Here is a 15,893-nt window from a genome sequence, read left to right as displayed (position 1 = left end):
CCGGAAGTCAGGGCCCAAGGCGCGCAGGGAGCTCTGGGATTCCGGGGATAAGATGCGACACCCCCGGCAGCTGCGCAGCAGCCGGGGGAGCAGGACTCTTGTGACCGCAAGCAAAACAATGCTTGCGGTCACAAGAGTAATTGATCGGGAGGGCCCCGCGGGCCCCCCTTCGTGGCCACTGCCTGGACCCCAAACAGCTGTAGCACCCGGGAGGCCTGCTCGGCCGCCGGGTGCTACAGGCTATGTGAGCTCCGGGGGCCCGCGCCACGGGCCCCCGATACGGCGGAGCCCCGTAGCGGGCGCTACGGCTGCTACGGCGGTAGTTCCGCCACTGCTTGTTTCTTATCATTTATTGCACCCCTTACAGCTGAAGTTAACCACATTGGATTTCTCTTATTTCTACTACTTTTATTCCCATATGGTATGTGCCGTTCACACGATTTACCCAGGATGCTCTTAAATATGTCCCATTTCTCTTGTGTACTTTTATTTCTGAAGGCATTGTCCCTGTCTATGTTCCCAAGGTCCTCTCTTAGTTTTTGGAAATTAGCCTTCCTGAAATTTAATGTTTTTGTAGCCCTTCTACTAATCATTTTATTGAAGGATAATTGAAAACTTACTATATTATGGTCACTATTACCTAGGTGACCCCCCACCTCTATTTTTGATATTCTGTCTGGCCTATTGGTTAAGATAAGATCCAGGAGTGCCCCCCCCTCTTGTTGGTTCCTGTACTAGTTGGGAAAGGTAATTATCTTTTACTATTTCCAAAAACCTGCTTCCCTTCCTGGAGCTGCAGGTTTCTGCTTTCCAGTTTATATTTGGGTAGTTAAAGTCCCCCATAATAATGACTTCCTGCTTCGCTGCCACATCTATTTGCCTTATAAGAAGATTTTCTGACTCTTCCACTATAATCTGTGCCCTAGGACTTTAGCGCCTCTCTCCCTGCCTTTCTTTGTTTTTACAGCTGCTGCAAACCTAAGGCACAGATGCTCTAGGCCCCGCCTTGTTGACACCCTGCTGTGCCATGCCACCTGAATAAAAGTTATTCCCCCACCCCCAAGAGACAAGCAGACCCCAGGACTGGACATGCTTTCATAAGGACATCAAAACAGTACCTGCAATTTTTGGAGGCTGCCCAATTAACCCCCCCGCCACCGGAGCGTATACATCACCTTCTCCATGCTCTGGGTTGCTTCGGGGCTCCCGGCGTTTAATAGGCTCAGTAAACGAGCATTGATCTAGCAAATCGGCGCTCGTTCATGTTATTGATTGCGCCGTTATCGGCCCGTATAATAGGAGCATAAATTGCAAGAATTTTAAATGTAAGGTAATGCATACATGTATGAATCTACTCAGTACAGTAAAGTTCAGTACTGGAGTCCCTGCTCCTCTCATGTAGGCGGCACAGGGTTTATAATGTGGCCACACAGGACATCATTTCATCGGCTACAGGAGAGACTCTTTGCAGCTCCAGAGAAGAGAAGGATGAGGGCCTGGCTGCAGCATAGGACCTAAGGGGAGGATTTTTATTGTTTTCATAATTTAGTGTTGGAGCTTTAAAATAGGGGGGCTGGATTACCTACCTACTGGGGGCATTTATCTAATAGTAGCATTACCTATCTACTAGGGGTAGAATAGAAGGGGGATAATTTACCTATAAGATGCTTCTATGTAAATTGGTGGGATTACATATGTACAGGGGCGGTCTTGGCATTTCTGGGGCCCCAAGCGAAGTTATGTCTGCGGCCCTGTCTAGCGGTCTTGAGCACAAGAGAAGAGCGGGGTGTGGGGGTTGCTTGGGGTGCTTGGTGCCAAAGACCGCTACTGCATATGTATTGGCACGAGGGGCTTAAACCCAATAGGGTCATCACCTACCTACTGGGGCCCTCTTGGTCCCTAATTTATCTTACTATTATAGGGCTGCCCAAAGGGGGCAAATGACATTCATCAGCTTCCCTGTGCAAGCCCTGCTGAGGGTTCTCACAATTTGCAGTGGTGGCTCACCATAGTTAGATTCTCCTCCTTTATAAAGTTCTTTTGCCAACACCAATTCTCAGAGAAGTGTATCTCCCCTAGATCATAATCCTTGTGCATGTCCGAGATATTTCATTTTCTGCCTTCTCTGTTCTAATATATTAGGTAGAGATGAGCCAACCTCGAGCATGCTCGAGTCGATCCGAGCCCGAACTTTCGGCATTTGACTAGCGGTGGCTGCTGAACTTGGATAAAGCCCTAAGGCTATGTGGAAAACATGGGTATAGTCATAGGCTGTATCCATGTTTTCCAGACAACCTTAGAGCTTTATCCAAGTTCTGTAGCCCCCGCTAATCATATACCGAACGTTCGGGTTCGGATCGGCTCGAACCCGAACCCGGTTCGCTCATCTCTAATATTAAGGAAATACTCACATCTGAATTAATTAATGAATTTGTTGTAACTCCCTGTTTCTGCCCTATACTGTGTGCAATTTCTACCCTGACACTAAAGTCAGGTTTATGGTGCACTGGGAGAAGAATCACCAACATAAACAATGCTCATTCACCCCATAATTAATGCTGCCCGGCCTCATGCACGCTCTGCTGTCAACCAGTGTCTGATTGCAGATCAGTCTTCTATAGGCATTTTATGTTAGAAAGAAACACTAGGATACAGTTGAATTTCTGAGTTGTGTTGGAGCTGTGGTCTAGGTTTAGGTCACCTGTCTTGAGAATACCAGCAGTTTTTTCTTTGGTTCGAATCCCCTGATGGAAATGAAATATAATTATTTATTATTATTGTATAATTTTTAAACATGCAAAGAATTCCCAATCAGTTCCAAATGAATTATTATTATTTTTTTTTAATACAAAGATGAGAAAAATAAAATAAATATGTCGTTTTTTTTATTATTATTATTTTTATCTTTGTATTAAATAGAGAAAAGGAAAAGAAAAAAAGAGACAAATGGCTGGGCGCCTCGTGCGTTACCCTTAAAGGTGGGATATGTGAAGTGTGGTAATGTAGAACCGCTGACCTGTCTGCCCCTTGGGCTTTATGCACATCACCCCTAGGACGATCTCCTAGGGTACAGTGATAATCTGTCTGGTGGAGTTCGGAACTTATAGAAACAAACCGAAAAAAATATATAGATAAGGTGTAGATAAGCATTAGCCAGGTGTAGATCCGAATGAAATTTATTGAAAAATGCACTTTTCAATAAATCTCATTTGGATCTACACCTGGCTTCTGTGTACATTTTTGGTAAGCGCTGGCGTTTGCATATACCCAAAATTTTGTTTGTTTTTTTGGTTTGTATCTTTGAATTAAAATACTAAACTAATTTGGACCTGATTGTAAATTCTTTGCACTTGTTCAGGCTGCGTTCACACTACGTATATTTCAGTCAGTATTTGTATATTTCAGTCAGTATTGCAACCACCAGGAGTGGATTAAAAACACAGAAAGGATGTTGAAATTGAGTGGATGGCCACCATTTAATGGCAAATATTTGCTGTTATTTTAGAACAACGGCTGTTATATTGAAATAATGGCCGTTATTTACTGTTATATGGCGGCCATCCACTCAATTTCAACATTGTGTGAACAGATCCTTTCTGTGTTTTTAATCCACTCCTGGTTTTGGTTGCAATACTGACTGAAATATACTGACTGAAATATACGTAGTGTGAACGCAGCCTTAAAAATGATACAATGATGAGAAATAATAAAAAAAATAAATAATTATTTTTCCATCAGGAGATTCAAACCAAAGAAAGAACTGCTCTTGGGCTCTAGACAGGTGAGTTACCCCTAGACCACAGCTCCAACACATCTGGGCTCAAAGATTCAACTATATGTGAATGTTTCTTTCAGACATAATCAGACATGATCTGCAATCAGAGACACTGGCTGTCAGCTAAGTGAGCAGGAGGCCGGGCAGCAAAGATTATTCATGAAGAGGAGGGAGAAGGAAGAAGTGGTGAGGTGTGCCAGAATGCGGCACAAACACTATGGGCCACATTTATCATCCGGCGGACGGATGATTTTTGGCGGAAAGTGCCGATTTGCGTATTATTTTATACGCAAATGGCCGATTTGCGAATAAAATAATCGCAAATCGGCACTTTCCGCCGAGTACGCCGGGGGCGGAAAGGGGGCGGAAAGTAGGCGGGAAGTGGGCGGAACGGAGGGCGCGGACTCAGAGTCCGCGCGATTTATCATCCGTTCCGCCCAAATGTACGCCGAAAACCTACTCCAGTCCTCAGCTGGCGTAGGTTTTCGGCGGTGCGCACCGGCGCGCACAGGATTTATGTACAGGCAGTCCGCCTCTACATAAATCCCCGTACCGCCGGAGCTGCGGGGGCATTTTTAAGTCCGGCGTAAAAAACGCCGGACTTAATAAATGCCTCCCTAAGTCTCAACTTCTGTTTGACTCTTCATTACAGCCTCTTCATTACTGAGACCCGAGATTGTGCATAACCCACTGCACAAACAAATGACCAAAAGGCAACATGCTCACAAGGGGATTGCCAACTACAGCACACTGTCAGCACCTTGGGTAGTGCCCAGGCGCTAGCAGATTCCTTTTAATTCTTCGAACTGGCTATTATTCTTACTACTGGTCGAACCAGGGAGAATCAGCTCCATCCCTGCCAGTATATAGTGATTAAGCATTGTTATTCATCCATTACTCTAAAACTGATTAGGAACTTTGACTTGCTCAAAACTTGCTCAAAAGTGAACACTTTGTGTGTCAGTTAATTAGCAATAAAGAGATATCTTTTTACATTTAATAAATATGCATATCATTTAATAATAGTCACTCTTTTGTCTGGCAGATTGCCTGCACTTTAAAATCTGGTAGCAATCTGGTATAGCTAGAAGAACGAACAACTGGAGACATTATACAGATAGCGTCACCAGTGGGGGTTCTGACAGGGAGGTGTCGAGGAAGGATAAACATAGCAACATGGAGCTAACTTCTTAACTGTTCATTATTGTTATAGACATCTCTGAAACATATGGATACATCTCATTAAACTGCAGTTGGTAAACCTTACATGTCAAAAAGCATTCTGGTTCTCCCACAGGAGTAGAGTAAATACCTCTCTTGATGAAATAGAATAGTAGGATTCTGAACTAAGAACACACACTAGTTTTTTTGAGTAATCAAAGAGAGCAGATGCATAAATGCATACATATGTATATATTCATCCACAGGTATTGCTCTCTGTGGAGAGCATGCTTTGTAACAATGTGTCATTTTGGAAATCATTAAAAATAGTTTTGGGAAGTTGTGTTACTGGGGCTTTCCCACAAACAACAGAATAGGAAATACACGTTAGACCGTTAAATGGTAACTGGCGTTTCAAACAACTTTCCTCTATTTTTTAGTCTGATTCCTAACATTTTTGTAAATCACTTCTTACCTCAGAAAAACTGCTCTCAAGTCTTGGCCACTAGGTGTTTCAATTCTGTGAAGCCTGCTGTCTACTGCCTGTTGTTAGGGAAATTCTGTCTCTAGTAACAGTTAGATTAGGACAAAAAGGAAGTTGGTGGAGGGCTTAGCATGTGCAGGAACAAAGAGACATGACCTGAAAAGCCTAGTGTCATGGGTATGTAGGGATAGGGCATCCCTGGAAGCCAATCCGTTATACTTAGTGGCAGGGGCCTCAGTGCCACCTTCAGCAGCCTGTAGCAGTTGAGTACAGATAACATTGAACAATGCAGTACATATGTACTGCATTGATCCTTATAAGCAATCAATGTTTTGCTCATAAGAGTCTCCTAGGGGGACTAAAAATTTGTGTTAAAAATCCCTTTCCCTAATCAAAGTTTAAATTACCACTTTTCCTATTTATTAAAGAAAAAATATAAAGAAAAAATAATAAACATATTTACTATCGCCAGGTGCAGAATCACACAAACCAATTATCCCATTTCTGATCTTGCACAGTAAATGGCGAAAGTGAAAAGTGAAAAACTCACTAATGTAAAAAAAGCACATTTTGGTCACATCACATCCAGAAAATTTTGAATAGAACGTGATACAAAAAAGTTGCATGTACCGATAAAAAGTACCCCATAGACAAAAAATAAGTTATAGTAATGAATGAAGGTAAGGTCCTCAAAGCCAAACAAATATAGACATAAATATAGAAAAAATATACCTAAGATTTATTCACATTGAACACATAAAGAATATATTCATAACATATCAGTAGTACAATCCCTCCCAGCTGTTAATACAATGGTGTACATTACAAGTTAGAGATAGAAAAGATATAGATTAAAAACTAAAAAATGAAAAATAAAAAAGGTGCAGAATATAAAAATATATTTAACAAAATATAAAAATATATTTTAGCCATAATCGTCATTGCTGAAATTCAGACGCCAAACACCGACATCTGGGTTTCACGAATGGCCATTATAGCAAAACTATAGTAACTAAGTATTACCTAGGCTGTATCCCTGTTTTCCAGGTGGCACTCGGGCTTGCTCCACCTTCCTTACAGAATGGGAAGGCATCGGGAATCAAATGACGAAGGTTCGAGTTCTATCGAACCTAACAATTCCCGATGTTCAATCATCTCTATCAGATAGATAATTTTAATCCAAGATCTGTCCTGGGGTCCATTTGGCAGGTAATGCAGTTATTGTCCTAAAAAACTACTTTTAAACTTGCAGCCCTGTGTCAAATTGGCATGGCCTAGAGTACCCATGCCCTAGGATTTGTGTCTAAGGCCATGTTCTTACTTTGTAAGACATCGGTCGGTGTCGGAAAAGATCATTCCGGCCGGTACTGCAGTACCAGACGGATTATCTTTACTGCCGCTGTATTCGGTGCGTCCAAATTCCCTGCTATGTGTATACACTCCGGCCGGGATTCCTTAGAAGGCAAGACTACGTAGGTTCCTTAGCAATTACGGCCGCTGTTACAACAGCCGTGATTACTACAGAACTTACGTAGTGGGAACATGGCCTAATACTAGTATATAATGACTCAATGTCACAAGTCACTAGTAACGTGTCTGGATCAAGATTTAAGCCATTTAATTTATCTTCACACATTTGAATAAGAATCAGATATTGGTTAGTACAGTTTGGTGTGATCCAGGGGCGGACATATCTCCTGTACAGGCAGGCTCAGGACCCTGGTGGGCCCGAGCTAAAGTGGGCTCTAGGCCTGGGCTGACAATCTGCCTGACCAGGCAGATTTCCAGTTGGCCGCACAAATTGGGGCCGCCAGGATCTCCCAGCTATATGTAAAATTTACATAATCTGGCAGAGATATGCAGAGGGACTCTGTGTAATACTGCCAGCAGTATGATCCCATCCTATAGTGCTATGCACAGCATCTGGAGTCAGTAAACTATGGAATCTTGCCACCTCTACTTCTCTCCTCTCTCAGTATCATAAGCTTCACCTTCTTTACTTTGCTGTTTCTCTCCTAGATACTTTTTCATTAACACATTTTTTGCACATTTACTAATAGGTGCTTTAAGGTGCCAAAGATCCTACTTTCTCCTTATAAGATTTATTACAAAGTTAAATGCATTTACATGTCCCACTAATTTATGCGTAACTATTTTAAGGGTGAGTACACATTAAATGAACTCTGTTTTATAGTCCTGGAATACCCCTTTTAAAACTATACCAACATGCATCGCATCCTAACATTTCTTATTCATTGCTTCCAGTATATAGGGACCATTGGGAATATAATAAAGTGGAAGTGTGATCATGATGATCACTGTGTTACTTTAGCATTATTTTATATTCTCAGAAAATCCTTTTAAGATCCCTGACAGTTCCTCTTTAATTTGTCTGAAAGACACAGTAGTCCTATAAATAGAGGTAGTAAAATAAAGTAAGTGAATCCTGCTGACAAGCTGAAATGTGTGGTTTACAGCTAGCTGTTACACATTCTACTATTGATATAATCTCAGAAGATGAAGGAATACTGAGAAGCTACAGTCATGGATGTATGCATTTTGCATTATACATTGCAGGGGAAAATTATTATAACCATCATATTCTATAACTAACGATTTGGGTTTTGTGGTGTGAAGTGTAAGGAGGTATATAGCTCCATAATCAACCATATAATGAAGGATTATGGAAATGACTAATATATTTTAAGGTTATGGTTACTGCTACTGGAAATGTGTGCACACTTAGGCTACATTTCCATGTTCCATGCACAGTCCCTATATACGGATGATGTGTTACAGAATGGGCTTTGGGCATAATGAATGATGATGCCGGGAGCTCTGAAACTTCATTATGTGAGTACATTAGCGTAAAGATTTAAAGTGTTATAACTTTCAAAATCTAAATCAACAGTAGATGTGATATAAAGCAAGTTTGCAATTTATATTCATTATATTTTTTGTTGTTAGCATGCTGTAAAACACAGCTGAACTTACCAGAAATCCAGGTTCAGTCTCCTAAAGGCAGCTTTTTAGGCTTGTGCTGCTTGGAAAAAAGAGACTAAATGCACAAAGTTCCTGTGTTAGAGTTGGGGACTGAATGACACAAGACTGGTTTAGGCCTGACACTGGCACCCACCCCGCTGTCCCTGCCTACTTGCCTCAACTGCTCTAGGCCGCAAAGGACAACTGGGCGGCAACTTAAAGTGTAACTTTAATTTCAGTAGCCAAAAAATGAAATTCCTCAAATAAAAAGCCCATGTGTTACCCTTTAAAAAGAGCCCTAAACTGTGTTGATAGTGTGTACGCTCGCTGAGATATCCCCAGTTGTTTAGCTGAAAAGAATAAATGAATTTTTCTTCTGGCTGAGAGAAAGTGGGCGTGGCCTATCTCTTATCTTCCTGGCTGTGTCCCTCCATTCACTGATCAGCACCTTAGCAGATGTATCACACATAGCAGGATTAGATACAGCCCCAACATACAGTATCATAATGTAAGATTAGATACAGAGCCCTAGCAGATGGTATCACACACAGTGGGATTAGATACCGTCATATGCTCTCATTACACTGTAGGATAATGTCAGCCATGGAGGTGGGGGCACCTGCTGCAGACATCTGATAGTGAATGTTATATGTACTATGAAAGGACTACAGCTGTGTTGTGCTGGGACCTGTAGTCCTCCCCTCAGTGACTCACCCACTCTCCCTCATGCAGTACATTGGAGTCATGGTGGCACTGGATACACTTGTCCCTCCACCCAGCTCCTCCCCTGCGCTGCTCCTCACACACAACACCCTCAGCTCTGCTTAGTGACCTCTGTGAGGGGAGGGGGGAGAACCTGCTGCTAGGAGGTGAGGGGAGGGGGGAGAAGGTGTTGCTAGGAGGGGGGGAGAAGGGTTTATTTATGTCTGTGTCAGGGCTGTTATCTGATCCTCCTGTTACAGTCTGTACACTCAGGACGGATCTGCAGGGAGGGGGCATGTCCAGCAGGAATGCAGAAATAACTCAGAGCCAGAGAGGGCTAAAAGAGGATAATCAGCCTTATGTATGTAAAAAACTGTTCATTTTAGGTTATTAATGTATATTGCAAAAATTCTTATCATGACCTAAGCTAACTAACACTGAATGGTCAAAATATTTTATAGTTACGCTTTAAGTAAGTGAACACAGAACAAGACAAACAGACATATAACACAATAGAACAGGGTCAGGAAGTCCAGGTCAAAGAACAAACTAGCAAGGCAGTACAAAAACGTGTCCATAATCAAAGTCAGAAGTCCAAGACAGAAGCCAAAATGCCAGGGAGTATGCAGGAGCAATGCTAGGTCAAAAGGGAACTCAAGGTCTGAGACTCTATCGCAGGCAAGAGATAAACACAAGTGCAGGATACTTATGGGACTAGAAGTCCCAGCCCAGACCAATTTCAGCAGCTGACTGGCGGTAGCGGCCATCAGTCAGCTTAATTAGAAACCACTTGCACCTATTGCCGTTCGTCCGGGGTAGGTGAGGCCAGGGACACTGTCAGCGTGCTCCCTGCACCCGGCAAGGTCGATTGTCAGGGGCGCCATTGGCAGGAAGCCAATTGCACGCTCTGGTAGCAGTACGGGTTGGACGTGCAGGAATTTTTTCGAACACCCGGCTAGTACAGAGAGTCACGGCTCAATGTGTCCGTCAATCAAATGACTGCCTTCTCTGTAAATGCTCAGATGACAGGGCCTTCCTGTTATAAGCCTCTTTTTTGTTCAAAGAGTCTAAACACAGGAACTTCAGTGTTTTCCATGATAAAAATAATAATGAATACAAATTGCAAACTTGCTTTATATCACATCACAAAATGAACAATGATGGCGGAAGCTCCAAAGTCTGCACATTGTCCGTATATACAGACTGTTCATGGAACGTGGGAATGAGGTCTTAGGGGCTAAAAATGCATTCACAGCCTGTCAGTTGCTATTCTTCTATATGTTGTTGGATTTTGGACTTCCAACTATTTAAAGGGAAACTAACAACAGGTTAAGGAAATTTTCTTACTGTCTTCCTCAGTGCTGGTTTTTCAAAATCTTCACTTAAATGAACATGTAATTGAGATGGTTTGGTGCACTAATGGCAGGCATTGAGACCCCAATCAATACAAATATTTGAAATGTCCCTGACACTGCAAATGCTAAGATATGTGCATAATATAGATATTTCAAATTCCACAAAACTGCTATACAAAAAATACAAAATAATGAGGTTCTTATCATATCATTGTTCCAATAGTGTGTACCATCTAACCACGATAAGGTGACCTTCGAAGGGTGTAGATTCCACACTGTACACTGGACTCTCCTGAGCTAATACTAAGCCTACACATTCTGGACATGTAGTATCCAGCTTTTCTCTGCTAGAATCACTTATGGGGGGGTGAGTAAAGTACAAGATCCAAGATGGAGGCAGCCTCTTCCCCCACATATAACACAGAAAAACAAGAAAATTCCCCAGCAATAAACTATTTCCACTACACAGGTGCATACTTCTATGTCTGAAATACAGACACAATAAGAGAAAGGTGCACACTGCAAAAGCTAGATTCACACACAGTAAAATAAAAGCTAGATATGACCATAATTTGAAGTGATAATAAAACAATGTGTAAACAGATGAAAAAAAAACAAAACAGCATTTTTTAAAAGTAGGTACCGTATATTCCGGTGTATAAGGCGACTGGGCGTATAAGAGGACCCGTGACTTGTAAGAAGAATGTCAGGGGTTTGCCTTATACGCTGGAAAATGTTAACCCCTGCCTGACCACAGCAGCTAAAGAAAAACAAACAAACAGTTAACTCAACTGTGACCCGTTCCTGGCAGCCACGCGCCTCCTGTCCCATTCCCGACGCAGGCAGTGGGACGTACACTGCCTGCACCGGAGATCCCCATGACAGAGGATTTGAGAACTTTCGGCGCCTCTCTCATTCTAAGTTGTCTTATACGTCGGAAAATACGGTAGTAAAGGATAGTTGTAAATCAATTACGGCCAATATTCTGTATACTGTATGTTGGGTTAATGCAAGAGGTAAAAAGTTCTTGTTTTGTACAATGGTAAAGCCATCTTTCCACGTGCCAAGCACCCAAACAAGCAAACAAGCAAACAAACAAACAGTATCTGTGCATTTACTGAAATAATGTTCATCCAGGGGATAACACGTTTTATGTGTGTTAGAAGTGAACTGCCTTCTATGGCTTTTTGGTCTTTTTATTTTAGTCTGTGTTTCACATTTCTCTTTCATGCCTTGGGTAATAGTCTCTGGGGTAGTACTATGTCATTACTTAATGACATAACTTGGATGATTGCTGTACTTACATTTCTCGAAAATACTTGCCTCCATTAATGCATGTCATACTGGGGCCTTTATATATGCATGACACTTGTCTAGTTGTGACTAGGATACTCACGGTTTTCTAAAAGACACATTAATCCATTAATGAGTTTTAATCAGGTTTCCCCCTGTATTGAGTATTGGCTATTTCCACAGCAAGAAAAGGTAGGATTCTGGAGTTTTTTGGCATGCAGGACATGAGCAAAAATATATAAAAATATATAAAAAAAAATATATATAAAAATATATTAAAAAACTCCATATAAAGAGTAAATGAAAGCTTGAACACACAGGACAGCAGGGATAAATTGTGGTAGTACTACACACTGAAATAGGACTGAAGAGATCATACTTAAAGGGGTTTTCCAGTAAAAATCTTTTTCTTTCAAATCAACTGGTGTCAGAAAGTTATATAGATTTGTAATTTACTTCTATTAAAAAAATCTCAAGTCTTCCCATACTTATCAGCCGCTGTATGTCCTGCAGGAAATGTTGTTGTATTTTCAGTCTGACAACATGCTCTCTGCTGACATCTCTGGCTGAGACTGGAACCGTCCAGAGTAGGTGTTCATAGAAAACCTCTCCTGCTCTGGACAGTTCCTGTCAAAGCCAGAGATGTCAGCAGAGAGCACTGTGTCAGACTGAAAATACATTTTCTGCATGACATATAGTAGCTGCTAAGTATAGGAAGACTTGAGATTTTTTAATAGAAGTTAATTACAAATCTTTATAACTTTCTGATGCCAGTTGATTTGAAAGAACAATATTTTTTCTGGACAACCCCTTTAAAGAGGTTGTCCAGGGAGCACTAGATGGCTGAAACCTTCTGCTCCTCAGAGTTTACCTCCTAAAATTTCACATCTTGGAAGTACAGTGGGGAAAAAAAGTATTTAGTCAGTCACCAATAGTGCAAGTTCTCCCACTTAAAAAGATGAGAGGCGTCTGTAATTTACATCATAGGTAGACCTCAACTATGGGAGACAAAATGAGAAAACAAATCCCGAAAATCACATTGTCTGATTTTGTAAGAATTTATTTGCAAATTATGGTGGAAAATAAGTATTTACTTATTTACCTACAAACAATCAAGATTTCTGGCTCTCACAGACCTGTAACTTCTTCTTTAAGAGTCTCCTCTTTCCTCCACTCATTACCTGTAGTAATGGCACCTGTTTAAACTTGTTATCAGTATAAAAAGACACCTGTGCACACCCTCAAACAGTCAGACTCCAAACTCCACTATGGTGAAGACCAAAGAGCTGTCAAAGGACACCAGAAACAAAATTGTAGCCCTGCACCAGGCTGGGAAGACTGAATCTGCAATAGGTAACCAGCTTGGTGTGAAGAAATCAACTGTGGGAGCAATAATTAGAAAATGGAAGACATACAAGACCACTGATAACCTCGATCTGGGGCTCCACGCAAAATTTCACCCCGTGGGGTCAAAATGATCACAAGAACGGTGAGGAAAAATCCCAGAACCACGCGGGGGGACCTAGTGAATGAATTGCAGAGAGCTGGGACCAATGTAACAAAGCCTACCATCAGTAACACAGATCCTGCAGTGCCAGACGTGTCCCACTGCTTAAGCCAGTACATGTCCTGGCCTATCTGAAGTTTGCTAGAGAGCATTTGGATGATCCAAAAGAGTATTGGGAGAATGTCCTAATGTCCTAATGTCTGATGAAACCAAAGTGGAACTGTTTGGAGGAAAAAGAATACTGAGTTGCATCCATCAAACACCATACCTACTGTAAAGCATGGGGGTGGAAACATCATGCTTTGGGGCTGTTTCTCTGCAAAGGGACCAGGACGACTGATCCGGGTACATTAAAGAATGAATGGGGCCATGTATCGTGAGATTTTGAGTGCAAACCTCCTTCCATCAGCAAGGGCATTGAAGATGAAACGTGGCTGGGTCTTTCAACATGACAATGATCCAAAGCACACCGCCAGGGCAACGAAGCAGTGGCTTCGTAAGAAGTATTTCAAGGTCCTGGAGTGGCCTAGCCAGTCTCCAGATCTCAACCCTATAGAAAACCTTTGGAGGGAGTTTAAAGTCCGTGTTGCCAAGCGCCAAAACATCACTGCTCTAGAGGAGATCTGCAAGGGGCCCCCCCTTTGAATAGAAGGGGGGACACACGGAATTGCGTCCCCCCCCCCTGTTTCATTATAGGTCAGGTATATGTATGTCACATGGTATGTTCCTGTTGGTCTCTCCCCCCCCCTTCTCTCCCCCTTCTTGTTTTTACAGATGGTCTTACCATTCCGGATGTTTCTGCTGTCAGCTGATGTGCAGCTTGCTGATTGGAGGAGATGGAGAGTGGGAGTTTCAAGTTTTAAAAATAGAAATGAGCAGCGTTATGATTGGCTCAACCTGCTAGAGCGGGAAAAACCAGAACTGATTTACAGGAGAGCTAACTTCACTGCTATTTAGTCAGCCTGTGAGCTGTGAAGAAAGAGCAAAGTTCGTTATTGCTCTCTTTGCTGAGGGGATTTCTTAGTGACATTTCTGCGGGCTACGGCTCGGTGTTAGTGTTCCTGCCTATTCAGTGAAGGTTAAAAGATGGAAGCCTTACTGTCCCGGCTGATCGAGAGAGCGGAGGGAACGGGAGGAGAAGCCTGGCTGTGACGCTGCCTCATGGAATCGGAGCCTGCGCCTGTGGAAGAAGTGGAAGAGGCAAGCCAGGCAGAGGAAGAGGCGGGCACGGCTCGGCGTATCGTCTGCCGCATCCTGCCACCTAGGGAGGAAGAGTAGGTGGGAGATCGGCAGCCTATCATCAGCCAGCAGGACCGGGTTAGCCGTTAAGAGCGTCCGGCAAAGAGGAGGAGGAGCAGTAAAAGAGCTTCTAGAGCTCCCCTCCCACCGGCCCCCTCCGGCAGTACCTGTGGGTCCAGACATGGTCGTGGCAGCAGTCGGGAGTCCCGGAGGAGCAGGAGGCCATCTGCTGGGCTGGAGGATTCATCGCATCATCGGGAGACAGGAGCTGCAGCGGCTGAGGGTGAGACACTCTGTGTTAATCACGTCAGTATGAGTGCAGTGGCTGATTTGCTTTGTAATGACTCTGTAAGACAGTTTTGTGCCCTTGTGGCACAAGGTTTACCTGCTGCCCCTTCCCTAGCATCTGTGTGGAGTGGAAGTGGGATGTCTATGCCTAGATTAAATGTTCAGCCAGAGCGCTCTGCTTCATTAAGTTCACCAGTGATTGAAAAGGGTGCTGGTGTGAGTGAGGTCTGTGTTAAAGAGGCGCTGGCATGTGAAGTGTCACCACTAGGTTATCACTTACAACAGTCTGTTAAAGAAAAGATTTGGCGAGGTGAATTTGTAGATTTATTAACCTTGTTACCCTCGCACAAAGATAGTGTTATCAAGAAATCTGATGAAAAAAGTGAAGATAGTAAAAAAACATCTCGTACAATATTCAATTGGTTACAAGCTTTTAGTATATATTGTTCTGTTTTAGGCGAAAAGCACCCTGGACTATGTTCACAGTTATTTCAGCATCAGGATAATATCCTGGAGGCTTATTGAAGTTTTTGAGGCATGTCATGGTTTAATTACGACGAAATGTTTCGTCAAAAGCTGGCTGTACACCCTAACTTGAAATGGGGAAATAAGGACGTTGGGCTATGGTTAGCCTTATGCTGCCTCAACGCAATACAATGTATAATGTTTCAATAAGTTTTTATTACAATTTTTTTTCAGATACAATATTTTTTAACATACATAAGGTTTCAAATATAAGGGATAATATGCCCCTTTAGGAATGAATAAACAGGGAGGAGGGGACATAGAAGAGGAGGAAGAAGGGTAAGGGAGGGATAGGAAAGGAGGAGTTACGTATATGCATTGAGAACTAGACCATCTCTTGATACAAAATGCAAGGAGTGTAGATTGCTAGGATGTTTGTCCATGTAAATCAGAGTCCATTATCTATATGTGTGTAATGCAATACACTCTGGGCTGTCCTATTGTCCCAGGATCATCAATGAAATAAGATGGCGACAGATAATTCAGAGGTGGGGAGGTATGAGGGGAGGGGAAACACAATGACCAGGCCAAACAATTAGGCCTAACATAACATTGGCATGGAATTTGCGCAAGGACAATTTT

Source organism: Dendropsophus ebraccatus, chromosome 14 (assembly GCF_027789765.1).
Source record: "Dendropsophus ebraccatus isolate aDenEbr1 chromosome 14, aDenEbr1.pat, whole genome shotgun sequence".
Classification (NCBI taxonomy): Eukaryota; Metazoa; Chordata; class Amphibia; order Anura; family Hylidae; genus Dendropsophus; species Dendropsophus ebraccatus.
The sequence above is the reverse complement of the archived record's forward strand: the minus strand, read 5'-3'. Positions refer to the sequence as shown.